This window comes from Leuciscus leuciscus (assembly GCF_965113295.1).
Source record: "Leuciscus leuciscus genome assembly, chromosome: 1".
NCBI classification, from domain to species: domain Eukaryota; kingdom Metazoa; phylum Chordata; class Actinopteri; order Cypriniformes; family Leuciscidae; genus Leuciscus; species Leuciscus leuciscus.
In genome coordinates, this window is record NC_138725.1 from 79631800 (window position 1) to 79645811 (window position 14012).

A 14012-nucleotide genomic window follows, 5' to 3' on the forward strand; every position below is an offset into this window, starting at 1 on the left:
CAAGTGGCACTTTAATTTACAGCCCGCAGATGTTGTAACTACTCTGTAACTACGTGAAACAAGGAGGTAACAAGTGGCACTTTAATTTACAGCCCGCAGATGTTGTAACTACTCTGTAACTACGTGAAACAAGGGGGTAACAAGTGCCACTTTAATTTACAGCCCGCAGATGTTGTAACTACTCTGTAACTACGTGAAACAAGGGGGTAACAAGTGCCACTTTAATTTACAGCCCGCAGATGTTGTAACTACTCTGTAACTACGTGAAACAAGGGGGTAACAAGTGCCACTTTAATTTACAGCCCGCAGATGTTGTAACTACTCTGTAACTACGTGAAACAAGGGGGTAACAAGTGCCACTTTAAATTACAGCCCGCAGATGTTGTAACTACTCTGTAACTACGTGAAACAAGGTGGTAACAAGTTTGACTTTCACTGTAACAACACAAAACAATGGTATATTTACACAGTAACTGTGAAAATAGTTCTAGTGTTGCTTGCCTTGTTTTCAACCATAGTTGCCTTGCCTATTTTTAATTTTGCTTGATGACCCAACAAAATCCTGTACTTCTGTTTTTATTTCTTAAGGTAAGTAACCTATATTGGAAATTCTAAATTAAACCATAGCAGAAACTCATTCCCCTGAATTTCAGGTTTTGTTGTTCAGTAATCTCCATCATGCATCAAGAAATGATAGAATATGTACCCCGTGGTTAAAAAAAAAGACCTAGGCCTAAATATATTTTAATACCTATGTATTATTCCAAAAAGATATGGCGTATGATTATGATTGAATGAAGACCCAGCCAGCGCACTTTACAACAACCATATCAGAGGTATCTTCTGAATCACCACAGTTTGCAGAATCCACTTGGATGATGCGACGGCAGCCATGGTACTACGACGCCAGTTCAATCACCACACACCAGCTATATGTGGAGCGGAGTGTGACTGAGCCAATTCAGTGAATGTGTGGTCTCGCTAAATTGCTCTCAAACATAAGATTGTTGTTTTGCATGTAGCTTATAGGCCATATCAGGTAGGCCTGAATAGTTAGCCCGAAGTTATGAATTACTTACTGTATAAATCATTTGTAATTTTCCACATTTTTACCATATAGGTCATACATACCATGTAATATTAAAATAGTTAGCCCTTAGTTATGAAATACTGCATATTATTGGTATTTTTCCTGGTTGTCACCCTTTATTCCTCAAATATTATAAATTGTTCCCTTATAATTACACATACGTACTTTATAAGTACACTATAATTACCGAAAGGTACACTGTAAATTCGGTGTACTTACGCAGTATTTCTCCTGGTTGTTACCCCTTTATTCCCCAAATATTATAAATTGTTCCCTTATAATTACACATACGTACTTTATAAGTACACTATAATTACCGAAAGGTACACTGTAAATTCGGTGTACTTGCGCAGTACTTTTCCTGGTTGTTACCTTTTGTTCCCCTAATATTATAAATTGTTCCCTTATAATTACACGTACGTACTTTATAAGTAAACTATAATTACCGAAAGGTACGCTGTAATTTCGGCGTAATTACGCAGTACTTTCCGGGCTGTAATCTAAAGCGTTACCCCGATTTGGTACCGAAGTACCGGGTCTTTTGACAACACTATATGCATGTATACATATATGCGTCATATATGCATGTATACATATATGCGCCTTACATATATTTCACATTTATGTGCATATATGGGAAAATATATGGCACTTACATGAAAACTGCCATTTTTGCTATATTTTGAAATATATGTTTCATATATGTGTATGTGTTTTGCATATATGAATTTTGCATATATTCTCATATATGCAGCAGACATACATGGGCACTAACATGTAACGTAAATGCCTCTGGGTTAATGCGAATTAGCTCAAGAATATAGGGAATTTTGGCAATATTAATATTTATAACGCATGGTCATAATTCATAAATCGCATATGCATTTACTTTATCAATTATAGGAAATGCCTCGTTCTGTACTGTCTGATCATTACAGTTAAGAAGAAGTATTCCTGTTTACAAAACTCCAAGAAAGTTTATCTTCTGGCCACGAAGACAAAACCTCTTTGGGTTTATAATTTAAAACTATTCAAAGTAGTTTTATAATATAGAGCCTGTAGCTTTATAGATCTTTTGTTTCATTGACTTTATAAAAAGTGGGTTTTCAAACACAGAGACAGTTAAAAGTATAAATGGGTTTATTAATAAAATGGCACACGCTAGAGATTATAAGCTACAAATATAAACGTACGTAAAATGCAAACGATAAAACAGACAAACATTTAACCGAACAAAAACATAAAACATAGCATGACGTGATCGGAATGAATGACATGAAAGAAAGAAAGAAAGAAAGAAAGAAAGAAAGAGTTAAGAGATAGAGGGTAACTTAATTCGCAGACCTACAAGCTAAACACCAGGAATCAGCTGTTAGAGAGAAAGATACTTGCGAGATATGGTACTCTTTCAGTGTGATGCTGAAAAGGGGACGCGCATGCGCGTGTCCAGCTGGTTTGCGTCTAGCTTCTTCTTCTGGGTCGTTTCGAAAAACGATGTAAAGGCTCACTTGAATTTAACGTTACCGGAAAAGTTCAGATTCGTCTCCCGGGATGGGAGAGGCTGGAAATCTTAGTTGCAAAGACCGGCTGTTACGACTCGAACATGGGTTCGTTCGATGGAGAAGGCCAGGGCCTCCTTCAGATGTTCCTTGGAGAAGCGCTGCGCCGGGGAGAAGAAGGTCCGAAGAGAGGAAGTTGAGTTGGAAGCGATAAGAGCGGAGGAAGAGAGAGAGATGAGGGGGCTTCTGCCTTTTAACAGACATCTGTTTACGCCCTGTTTTGGGGACAGAGCGAATCAAAACTTCTGATTTGTAGCGGGAAGAAGTCTTCTTTGTGTGAAGAAAAACACGCCCCCTTTTACCATATGTCTTATGAGGGAAAGGATTCATACTTAGAAATATGATATTTCCTGGAACAAATGCATATTATTGTACTTTGCAGTCAAGATTCGTCTCCGTGAGATGGAGAGGATTACAGAGATATCAATTATGACAGGTAAAGATTGGGGAAACATAACGTTACACTTATATGCATAATTACACACAAATAAAGTTTGATTAAACACACAATAAAGTTGTCAGTGTTTCCGTTATGGCAAGTGACGACACTTTGAGAAACATAGGAATACATATCAACATTCAGTGGCTTGTTATGTGGGGGAATATCTGTTTCAAAGTCCAGAGTGTGTGTGTGTGTAAGGCTGGAATGCCTGCTTTCCTGGGTCGTAAAGTTTTATGGTCTGAGGTAGGGTTACAACAAGACACGACTGAGGAATTCCCTTCAATGAACATTTAGAATTCAAAACTATACTCTAGCAAACCAAATCTCTATCACACGTGCATATAGGAAGGTACACACATTATAAAGGAAAATAACAGATATTTCTCTTATTCTCAGTTATACACAAAAGGGTGTTTGTGTGTGTGTGCGGAATGCCATGAGGCTGTAAAGTTGGGGGATACCAGTCACATGGGCGCTGGTAAATTGGTCCTCGTGGGGCAATTATTAACCAGCAAGGACAAAGACGATGTGTTTTGCCATCACATGATCCACTTAATGCGAAAAGCAGATGCCATTGTTGTTACAAACATTATATATGTAATTTACATATATTGACATATATTACATTTCTGTATGGGTGACCGTTATCAGTTTGTAGCAGTAAGTGAAGAGATGTCTTATCGATCACAAGTTCAGTATGGCGTACCACAAGGCTCAGTACTAGGACCGCTGCTGTACATGCTACCCTTGGGAGATATCATTAGGAAACATGGAATTAGTTTTCATTGTTATGCTGAATTGTTATATCAGCTATGCATTCTGTTAATTTTGTGAATTGGTAAGTTTCGTCTGGGCGTGAAGAAATATAGAGCTGAGTATCATACTCAGCTCTATATTTCTTCACGCCCAGACGAAACTTACCAATTCACAAAATTAACAGAATGCATAGCTGATATAAAAATTGGATGAAAGGTAATTTCCTACTACTTAATTCAGAAAAAAAGTTTCTTATTATTGAACAAAAAAACCTCTGCACGTAATAACCTAGAATACTGTCTAACACTTGATGGCTGCTCTGTTAAGTCATTGTCGTCGGTTAGGAACCTGGGTGTGCTCTTTGATACCAATCTTTCATTTGAAATGTCTAGTATCTGTAAAACCACATTTTTCCATCTTAAAAAATATATCTAAATTACGTCATATGCTGTCATTGACAAATGCGGAACAATTAGTCCATGCGTTCATGACATCAAGGCTAGATTATTGTAATGCTCTACTGGGTGGTTGCCCTACACGCTTAATAAACAAACTTCAGCTAGTCCAAAACGCAGCAGCTTGAGTTCTTACCAGAACCAGGAAGTATGACCATATTAGCCCAGTTCTGTCAACACTGCATTGGCTCCCTATTAAACATCGTATAAATCTTAAAATATTGCTGACTACTTACAAAGCACTAAATGGTTTAGTTCCCCAGTACTTGAGTGAGCTCTTAACGCATTATAGTCCTTCACGTCTATTGCGATCTCAAAATTCCGGCCAGTTAATAATACCTAGAATATCAAAACCGACTGCTGGCAGTAGATCCTTCTCCTATTTAGCACCAAAACTTTGGAGCAGTCTTCCTAACATTGTCCGGGAAGCAGACACACTCTGTCAGTTTAAACCTAGACTAAAGACACATCTCTTTGACCTAGCATACACATAGAACACTGAAAAAAGTGAAACATCAGTGCAATTCATTCAAAATATATATTTTAGGGCTGGGAATCGATTAAAAAAAATGAACTAATTAATTGCACAATTTCTGTAATTAATTGCAATTAATTGCGCTTCCCCCAAGCTTGTAATCATCAATATTTAAACTTAGAATCACCTAATTAAACAACACAGGAAAAAAAGGGAACAGAAAATAGCCCTATATTAAAATATTAAACATCAATATATCAATATATTATTCTTTTTCAATAATCAATCAACATAATCAATTTAACAGATTATTATTATTATTATTATTTTATTAATTATTAAAACAAAATATAGTCCTACAAAGCTATTATTACCAGAGCATGTGATCAGAGCAGGTCATTTTACCATTGTTGCCCAGCATGGCTATACCAGCTCAGCAAACAGAAGTCAACAGAGAAATTTCACGTTACTTGAGTGGACTTTACTTTTCCAGTGCTTAGTACATGATTGAAGCCTTTGGGCCGTTAGCGACAGAGCCGCCGACACACACACACACACACACACACACACACACACACACACACATACACACACACACACACATACACACACACACACACACACACACACACACACACACACACACACACGGAACGGAGAGCTCGCCGCTGCTGGGCCATTAACGACAGAGCGAGCCGACACACACACACACACACATGCACGCGCGCGCGCGGAGCACAGAGCGCGCCGACCGACCGACACACACAAACACACACACTCACGCGCGCGTGCTCGCGGAGCACAGAGCGCGACGCACATACCGAGCGGAAAAGACCCGCTCATGAAAGCTGCCCGAGAATGAAACCTGACCGCCGAACATGGAGGGGCGGGACGGCATATTTCGGCCTTTTTAATAGCAGACGCAACAGGAAATCATTAAAACGAGGCAAAAAAAAAAAGTGCTGCGTCAATTGCGTTATTTTTTTTTTACGCGTTAAACATTTCAAATTAATCGCAAAGATTAACGCGTTAATTCCCCCAGGCCTAATATATTTACATTGGTCCAATGGAAAATTGTGATTTTCAGTTTATACCTTCTGTTTTCACTTTGCCTCAAAGTAAGTTTTCCCTCTATCACTGAAAAAAATGATACTTTGGATTAACTTAAAACAATTTATGTAATTTGTTACAGCAATTTTTTTTTGATTTTCTCAAATTGTATTTATGATTTAGTTAAAACCATAAATTTTGATTTAATGTCAAACCAAAATTTTTATTTTTTCCAACTCAACGTTTTACCTTAACCCAAAGTACACAGCAAAAACTCCAGTGTTAAATTAACACTCAAGAGTGTTAAAGTTAATGAGATAATTAAGTGATTAATTGAGTGATGATTGACTATTATTGAAGACACCTGATGTTAACAAGCAGAATCACTGAAGGGGAAAATCACAAATTGTAAGTCACCATTATGGTGATGGGTGTTTTCTTTAGTTGGGCTCTTGACCCTTATATATTTACTTTAGATTTTGTTTGGCTGTTGTATCTGAGTTATAACTGCCAGATGAACAAAGACAAAAAGTGATCTGATGGTGTTGGTTATATTATGACAATCATCATTTGAACTTGATCACTGAACTCATTAAGACCCTTATTTCTGACAAATATTTATGTTGTTGATTACAGCATAACTGTGATTCTGCATAAATATCCAGAATTTTTGATATAATACAAAGGATTTCTTAAAAGTTGGTTTAAAAAAAATAAAAAAATAAATCTTTCTTTTAGGCACACACAGACGTCAAGATTCAGTCTATGCATCTCAACAATGGTGATGAGCAGAATATTCAATTAGGAAAAGTAAATTACATAGACAATTAAGATAATAATTTATTCATACCGCAATGCATGATGGGAGCCATTAATGAGTTGTGATTGGTGGCAGCCACTGCATTCTTTATTATTGTCACCATTGTTGAGATTCACAGGCTGATTATTGATGTATGTGTTTCTAAATAAATTCATTTGAAAGTCTTTTGATCAGAACAATGTTTATTAAATATTTTGGATTATATGAAAAATACTGAAAAGCATATGCTGTAGAATCACAGAGCTGCTGTAATGAACAAGTTAAACCAAACTATCTCAATAAATTTCATTTATTGGATCACAACATGATTATGTCAAAACATAACCAACACCATCAGATCACATCCTCTCTTTGTTCATCTGACTGTTATAAATCAATAACAGCAGACAAGCAAAATCTAAAGTAAACATATAAGGGTCAAGAGCCCAACTAAAGCAAACACTGATCACCATAATGGTAACTTACAATTTGTGATTTTCTCCTTCAGTGATTCTGCTAGTTAACATCAGGTGTCTTCAATAATGCTCAATCATCACTAAATTAATAACTTAATTATCTCATTCACTTTAACACTCTTGAGTTGAGTTGAGGTTTTATGGTTTTCATGGTTTTAACTAAATCATAAATACAATTTGAGAAAATCTAAAAAAAATTAGCTGTAACAAATTACATAAATTGTTTTAAGTTAATCCAAAGTATAATTTTTTTTTTTCAGTGAATATTATACATTTCTATTATTCAAATTATTTCAAATTAGTTAAATGTGCAGTGCTGGGAGTCCTCCAGGACAGGTTTGAAAACCCCTGCAATAGAAAACAATCTAGGCAATATTTGTAATTTCCTAGAAAGTAGCCTGATGCAATATGCAGTGAATTAACAGCATTCAGTGTTTATATGTGATCACACTCAATGGCTGTGTCTGAAATGGCCCCCTATACCATAATGCTCTAATCTGCTTACGCATTCAATGTGAAACAAGTGTTAGATGTTTTATTGAAAATAATTTCCACTTGAATTTGAATGGCATTATTACAGTAACATATTGTTGATTAAACCTACAATACCTTAAAAGTGTTACCCAATACTGTTCCTGTGCCATTCTAGAGTGCCATGGTGTAAGACTAGTTCTTGTATGCTTACATGCGTGTCAAAAAATTGCTGGAGAAGTAATTGTGAACAGTGAACAGTTTTTTCTCTGAGAGATTTGAGTTATAAAATTATGCAGAAGCCAATGTTTCCCATTCAAGTCAAAAGTGAATGTCTTTGAGTTTTCTGCTTGTGTGCATTAGATGCTGTCTGAAAGAGCAACCAACTTGAAATGAAACTGAATTTGTAATGAAAAGGTGGTTGCAGCTGGGTTCAGACAAGGAGTAGACAATGAAGTTGATTTATGCCGTTGGCATGCATCGTTTAAAAATTATTTTTGTAATTACATTTTAGATTTAATATTTCCTGTTGACAGTTAAACTTAAATGAAAATAAAAATCATTTAACTGTTCTTTGTATTAATTCTGTGAAATAAAAATAAAGATCATTCATTTAAACTGCTTTATTGTTGTGATTTTATTTGAAAATGACAGAATTTATATAGCATTCTCAGGCCATTTGGACCAGCTGTTTCACATATAATTTAACTCATAGTGGGCCACAGCCATTGATTTAATAATCATTGGGCCAAATCTGGGCCACACATAATTTCTACTCGCAGTAAAGCATGGACCAGATTTGGCCAGTGTGGGCCAGATCTGGGCCTGAATTTGATAAATTATGTGGGCCAGACAAGGTTTGCTATCTGGGATGTTTCTTCCTTTTGTCACAAAACTTCAATTACACTGTTTGCAAATAGTTTTTTTGGTTATTGATGATGTTCCCTTAGTAATCTGCCTTAAATCCAAAGTATTTCGATACATTGCTCTTTATGTTTTTCTTGTTTTAAAAGCTTGTGTGGATTTGGAGCCATCTCGCCAGCGGCATTGCCAGTCCCCATGTCTTCTTGTTGAATGGTGCACCTATAAAAAGTTCCAAACTGACTTCCTGTCGAATAGTACATCAGTACCGGGTTGACCCAATACTCGGTTCTACCAATACTTGTGAAAATCTTGTACCCACTGTACCAACTTGGTACAGAATAACCGGTACTTTAGACAACTCTAATGTGAATATTAATATAGTTTGCTCTGATGTAGTTACTTATGGTACTTTATGGTAAGAGTACCAACATGCATTACTTTAAAAGACTTTAAAATAGAGGTCGACCGATTCATCGGTTTTGCCGATTAATCGGCACCGATAGTTGATTGGTGGAACTATCGTTATCGGCAAAAATACATACCGATAGTTTTTCCTGGTTGCGTCCGTTGCTGGAGCGGCTGAGAAGCGCGCGCTGTCATTCATTACACAGTAAGAGAGAGCTGAGAAGGGTCTGCTGGCATCATGCAGTACAAGAGCGGCCTCTAGAGGTGTAATAAAAACTATCGCTGATGCCTCGTGTTGTTTATTTCGACACGTGATGCTGCGTGCTGCACTGAGAGCACACGCTGCGTGGAGAGCGCTGACATCAGATGCGTGTTTAAAGCACCGACAGCTAAAAGGTAGTCTATGTATACACTACATTTTGTCATATCATTATAAAGTGATTAATTTGTTGACTAAATGCTGCATTAGTAGAGAAAGAACAGCACACCAGTATGTTTGTTTGCCTTCGAGGCTGAGAGGACGCTAACATTAGTAGTAGCCTACCGAAAGCGGTTAAAACACTGACAAAAATAAACGTAAGTCCGACCCGAATGTTTAATGTCACAATTGTTACCTCTATTTGCATTAGTTTATATCCAGCTGGTCACTTTTATGCATTTAATATGCAGAGAAGTTGCATATTTAAAGCTAGAGACGTAAGATAGCAAACTGATATGTTCATACAGCCGACAGAAACATAAACAAATCAGAAAAGCATTCGATTTCGGTTATTTTTTCGTCATCACTTTAATACATGTTTTGTTATTTTGATTAGATAATCATCAAGTGTTTATAAAATAGAAGCAAAAGTGTGAGACTATACATTTAATATTTATGTCATTTCAATGCTCTGGCATTGTAGATATTTAAGCATGACTGTTTGAATTTATATGAAATGATAACACTTACAATAAAATTCCATATGTAACATTAACTAAGGTTAATAACTTATGTATAAGGATTGTTCATTATTTGTTAATTAACATGTACTAATACATTTTTAAATTAAGGTTTTTATTTGTTAACCATAGTTAATGCACTATCAAACTAACATGAATGATCAAGGTGCAATTGTATTGCTCAAATATTATACCAATCAAATTTATTTTACTTTTTTATTCATTAAGTTGGCTTGAAAAATAACAGTTTAATAGTTACATTTTGAATGTAACTGGTTTTATTTGTTATTTAGAGTATTACTTTTTGTTTCAGTTTGAATGAATGTCTTTTATTGACTTCAATATTTATTCATATTATATATTTATTTCATTTAGCATGTTTTCATGGTTCAATACAGTTTTATTATTTTTATAATAAAGTTCAGCACTGTTTTACTTGGAGTGTTATGTTTGTTTTTATCCAGTATCAATTTGAAAAACTATCGGTTGATTAATCGGTTATCGGCAAGTATGGCCCAACCTAGCTATCGTTATCGGTAAAATCCACTATCGGTCGACCTCTACTTTAAAATGTTTTGTGAAATGTAAGAAATTCATTATTGCATTTACAAATTTATCTAATTCATTGCATTTACCTAATTTCAAATGCATTTATCTAATTGCATTTATCTAATTCTGTAAACAGTTCATGTTTATTGTTGGTTCATGTTATCTAATGCAGTAACTAATTTGAACAAATACAACCTTATGGTAAAGTGTTACCACATTTCACACTAACATTTGGCACCCAGAGATATCCTTTCCTTTTGGCCTCAGCCAATGAAGAGAGCTCTCGCTGAAAATCAAGAGTCAAATCAAGAGTAACTGCAGTTCAACAGCTCACCCAGAAGTGGCACTATAGTGATGGTTGTTGTACAATAGTTAGACAACTGGCACTTTCCATGAATATTTTCATTTCCATAGGATGTCTTGATGGCAAAGTGGCTTGATGAATAGCACTGTTGCCTTACAGCAAGAAGGTCCCCAGTTTGAGGCATTTCTGTGTGGAGTTTGCTTGTTCTCCCTGTGTCTGCGTGGGTTTCCTAAGGGTGCTTCACAAAACATGTAGCATAGTTGAACTGAAGACACTAAAGTGTGTGTGTGTGTGTGTGTGTGTGTGTGTGTGTGTGTGTGTGTGTGTGTGTGTGTGTGTGTGTGTGTGTGTGTGTGTGTGTGTGTGTGTGTGTGTGTGTGTGTGTGAGCCCTGTGATGGACTGGCATTCCATCCAGAGTGTCCCTCGCCTGTGCCCAAGATGCTGGGATAGGGAAAATGCTAAATTTTCCCAGCGACAGAGGATAAAGCGCTTTGGATGATGATGGATTGATACAGATATCAGTAGATATTATATGCCAAATCTGAAATATAAAAATTAACATCATGATTAGTATAATATATATATACATTATACACATTTTATATATACACACACACACACACACACACACATATATATATATATATATATATATATATATATATATATATATATATATATATATATTAGTGGTGGAACGGATCACAGAATTTACGGTTAAGATCGTCAGCCATGGATCGGATAATTTTTTGCATCTGCAAATTTAAAATAATAATTTATAATTTATATATATATATATATATATACTGTACATACATATATATATATATATATATATATATATATATATACACACACATATATTGGGGGTGGGGTGTAACTTTGCGTTTCATTTATTACACTGTAAAAAAAAATCCTAATTTTACAGAAAATAACTGTGATTTTTTTACGATCATTTTCTTTCATTTTAAATTGTACTCAAAACACTGTAAAATTACAAAAAATATCTGTAAAATAAAAATTCAGCTGTTATTTTAGGTATTGTGACATTAATGACAAATTACAGTAATTCACATTTTTTATACAGAACATTTGTTGTATTTTTCATACAGTATTTTTTCTGTTTTCTTAAATTACATAAAAATGTATGTAAAATTACAAATATAATCTGTAATTTAACAGAAAGAAAACAGTTAAATGATAAAATGGTCAAATGACTGTCAGCTCCCCAAAAAACTGTAAAACATCCTAAATTAAATAAACTGAAAAACACTGTTATTTTACATGTATTTCATGAATAATCACGATCAAAAACCTTCATTGTAAAAAAAATCGTAAAAAAAGGGTCAAATGACTGGCAGCTGCGGCTGCCAAACAAAAACCTTAAAATTAAAGCCAAATATGGTAATTTAAATAAACCGAAAAAGCACTGTTATTTCACAGGTATTTCCTGCATTATTATAATCAAATACCTTCATTGTAAAAAAATCTTAAAAAAAGGGTCAAATGACTGGCAGCTGCGGCTGCCAAACAAAAACCCTAAAATTAAAGTAAAATATGCTAATTTAAATCAATTGTAAAAAACTTTAAAATAAATTTGATGTCACCATGATTGAGATTAGTGTCTGCTTTAGTTGGGCTCATGACTTCAATTTTTCACTTACGTTTTTCTTTGGCTGCTTTAACTGTGTATTTCATGCACATTTGTTATAGCAATAAATGCTGGAGAAAGTTTCAGATGATTTTAGTCATTCTTTGATGATGGCATCATATGATGGCTCAATTCTCTGATATGACAGTCAAAAATATGAATATATTAACTTAGATTACATGTAGATGGAATTTAGCTTTATACAAAGTCTATAATGTCATAATTTCTCACATGCATATAATTTTTTTAAATCGTAATAATTCAGGAAATAGCTGTAAAATAAGTGTTTTTCTGTAAAACATTTAAGGAAAATTTCTGTAAAACTTTTTTGCACTTCTAAAATAGGATATTTTACTTTATTTTTACGGTTTTTGTTTGACAGCCGCAGCTGACAGCTTTAAAATAAATTTGATATCACCATGATTGAGATCAGTGTCTGCTTTAGTTGGGCTCATTACCCGTGAGTTTTTAACATTAGTTTTCTCTGGCTGCTTTAACTGTGTATTTAATACACCTTTGTTATAGCAATAAATGCAGGAGAAATATCAGATGATCTTGGTCATTCATCAGTGATGTTACAGTCTTCGTGATGATCTGATTTGCTGATATGACAGCCAAATCTCTGAATATATTAGTTTAGATTACATAATATGTAGATTGAATTTAGCTGTATACAAAGTCTATAATGATTTTTATTAAATTTTACATTATTATCTATAATGATAATTTCTCACATGATCCTTGGCAACAATATTGTAATAATCTGAAATTTAAAAAGATATGTATTATATGGAAAAAGTTTTGAGCTGGTTAATTTTTTTTTTTTTTTTTTTGTAGTATAGACATCAAGAATCAACATATGAATCTCAACAATGGTGACAACCAACAAAGCCTTTTTGTGACTTTATAGTAGTTCAGATTTTTTTACGTTGTCACCATTGTTGAGATTCATACGCTGATTATTGATGTCTGAGTGAGTCTATATAATCCTGTCAAAACATTTTCTGTATAATGACATTATAAAATCTGAGTATCACAGCACTGCAGGATCTTATATAGCAGTTTTATCATGCAAAAATTAACAACAAATATTTAATTACTTAATCAGATATTACACTTCAGGTGGTATCAATGAAGCAGGACACTACATGATGACTATTATCACTAAAAAGAGACCAACATCATCTGATCTGAGTTTCTCTTGGATCCCTACCATAACAAATATGCATCAAAGACACACAGTTAAAGCAGCCAGAGAAAATTTTAAGTTAAACACTAAAAGGTCAAGAGCCCAACTAAAACAAACACTAATCTCCATCATGGTGACATCAAACTTTATTCTTTTCAATAAAACTTCAACTTCTAAACCTCTGTTAATGCTCAATAAGAATGTTAGTATGAAAGAAATAAAGTCTGGATTGTAATAAGTGAAGATGCTGAGATCCTGAGAGATCTGGTAGTGTTTAATGTCCTGTTGGGGTTTTAAGTGTTTCTGTATGGTGTGTTTTGTGTGTCACCATTGTGTTGAAGAGTAGAGCCTGAGCTTCAGTCCAGGATGAGCAGAGAAACTCTGATGAAATGCTGCATGTTGCACTGTAAAAAAATTCTAACCCTCCCAAATCAAAAATTTCAAGTGACCGATAACATCAAAATTTTTCAATTGGCCCAAGTGAAATTCTGTAAATTTAATTTTATAATTAACAGAATTTCACTTGGGCCAATTGAA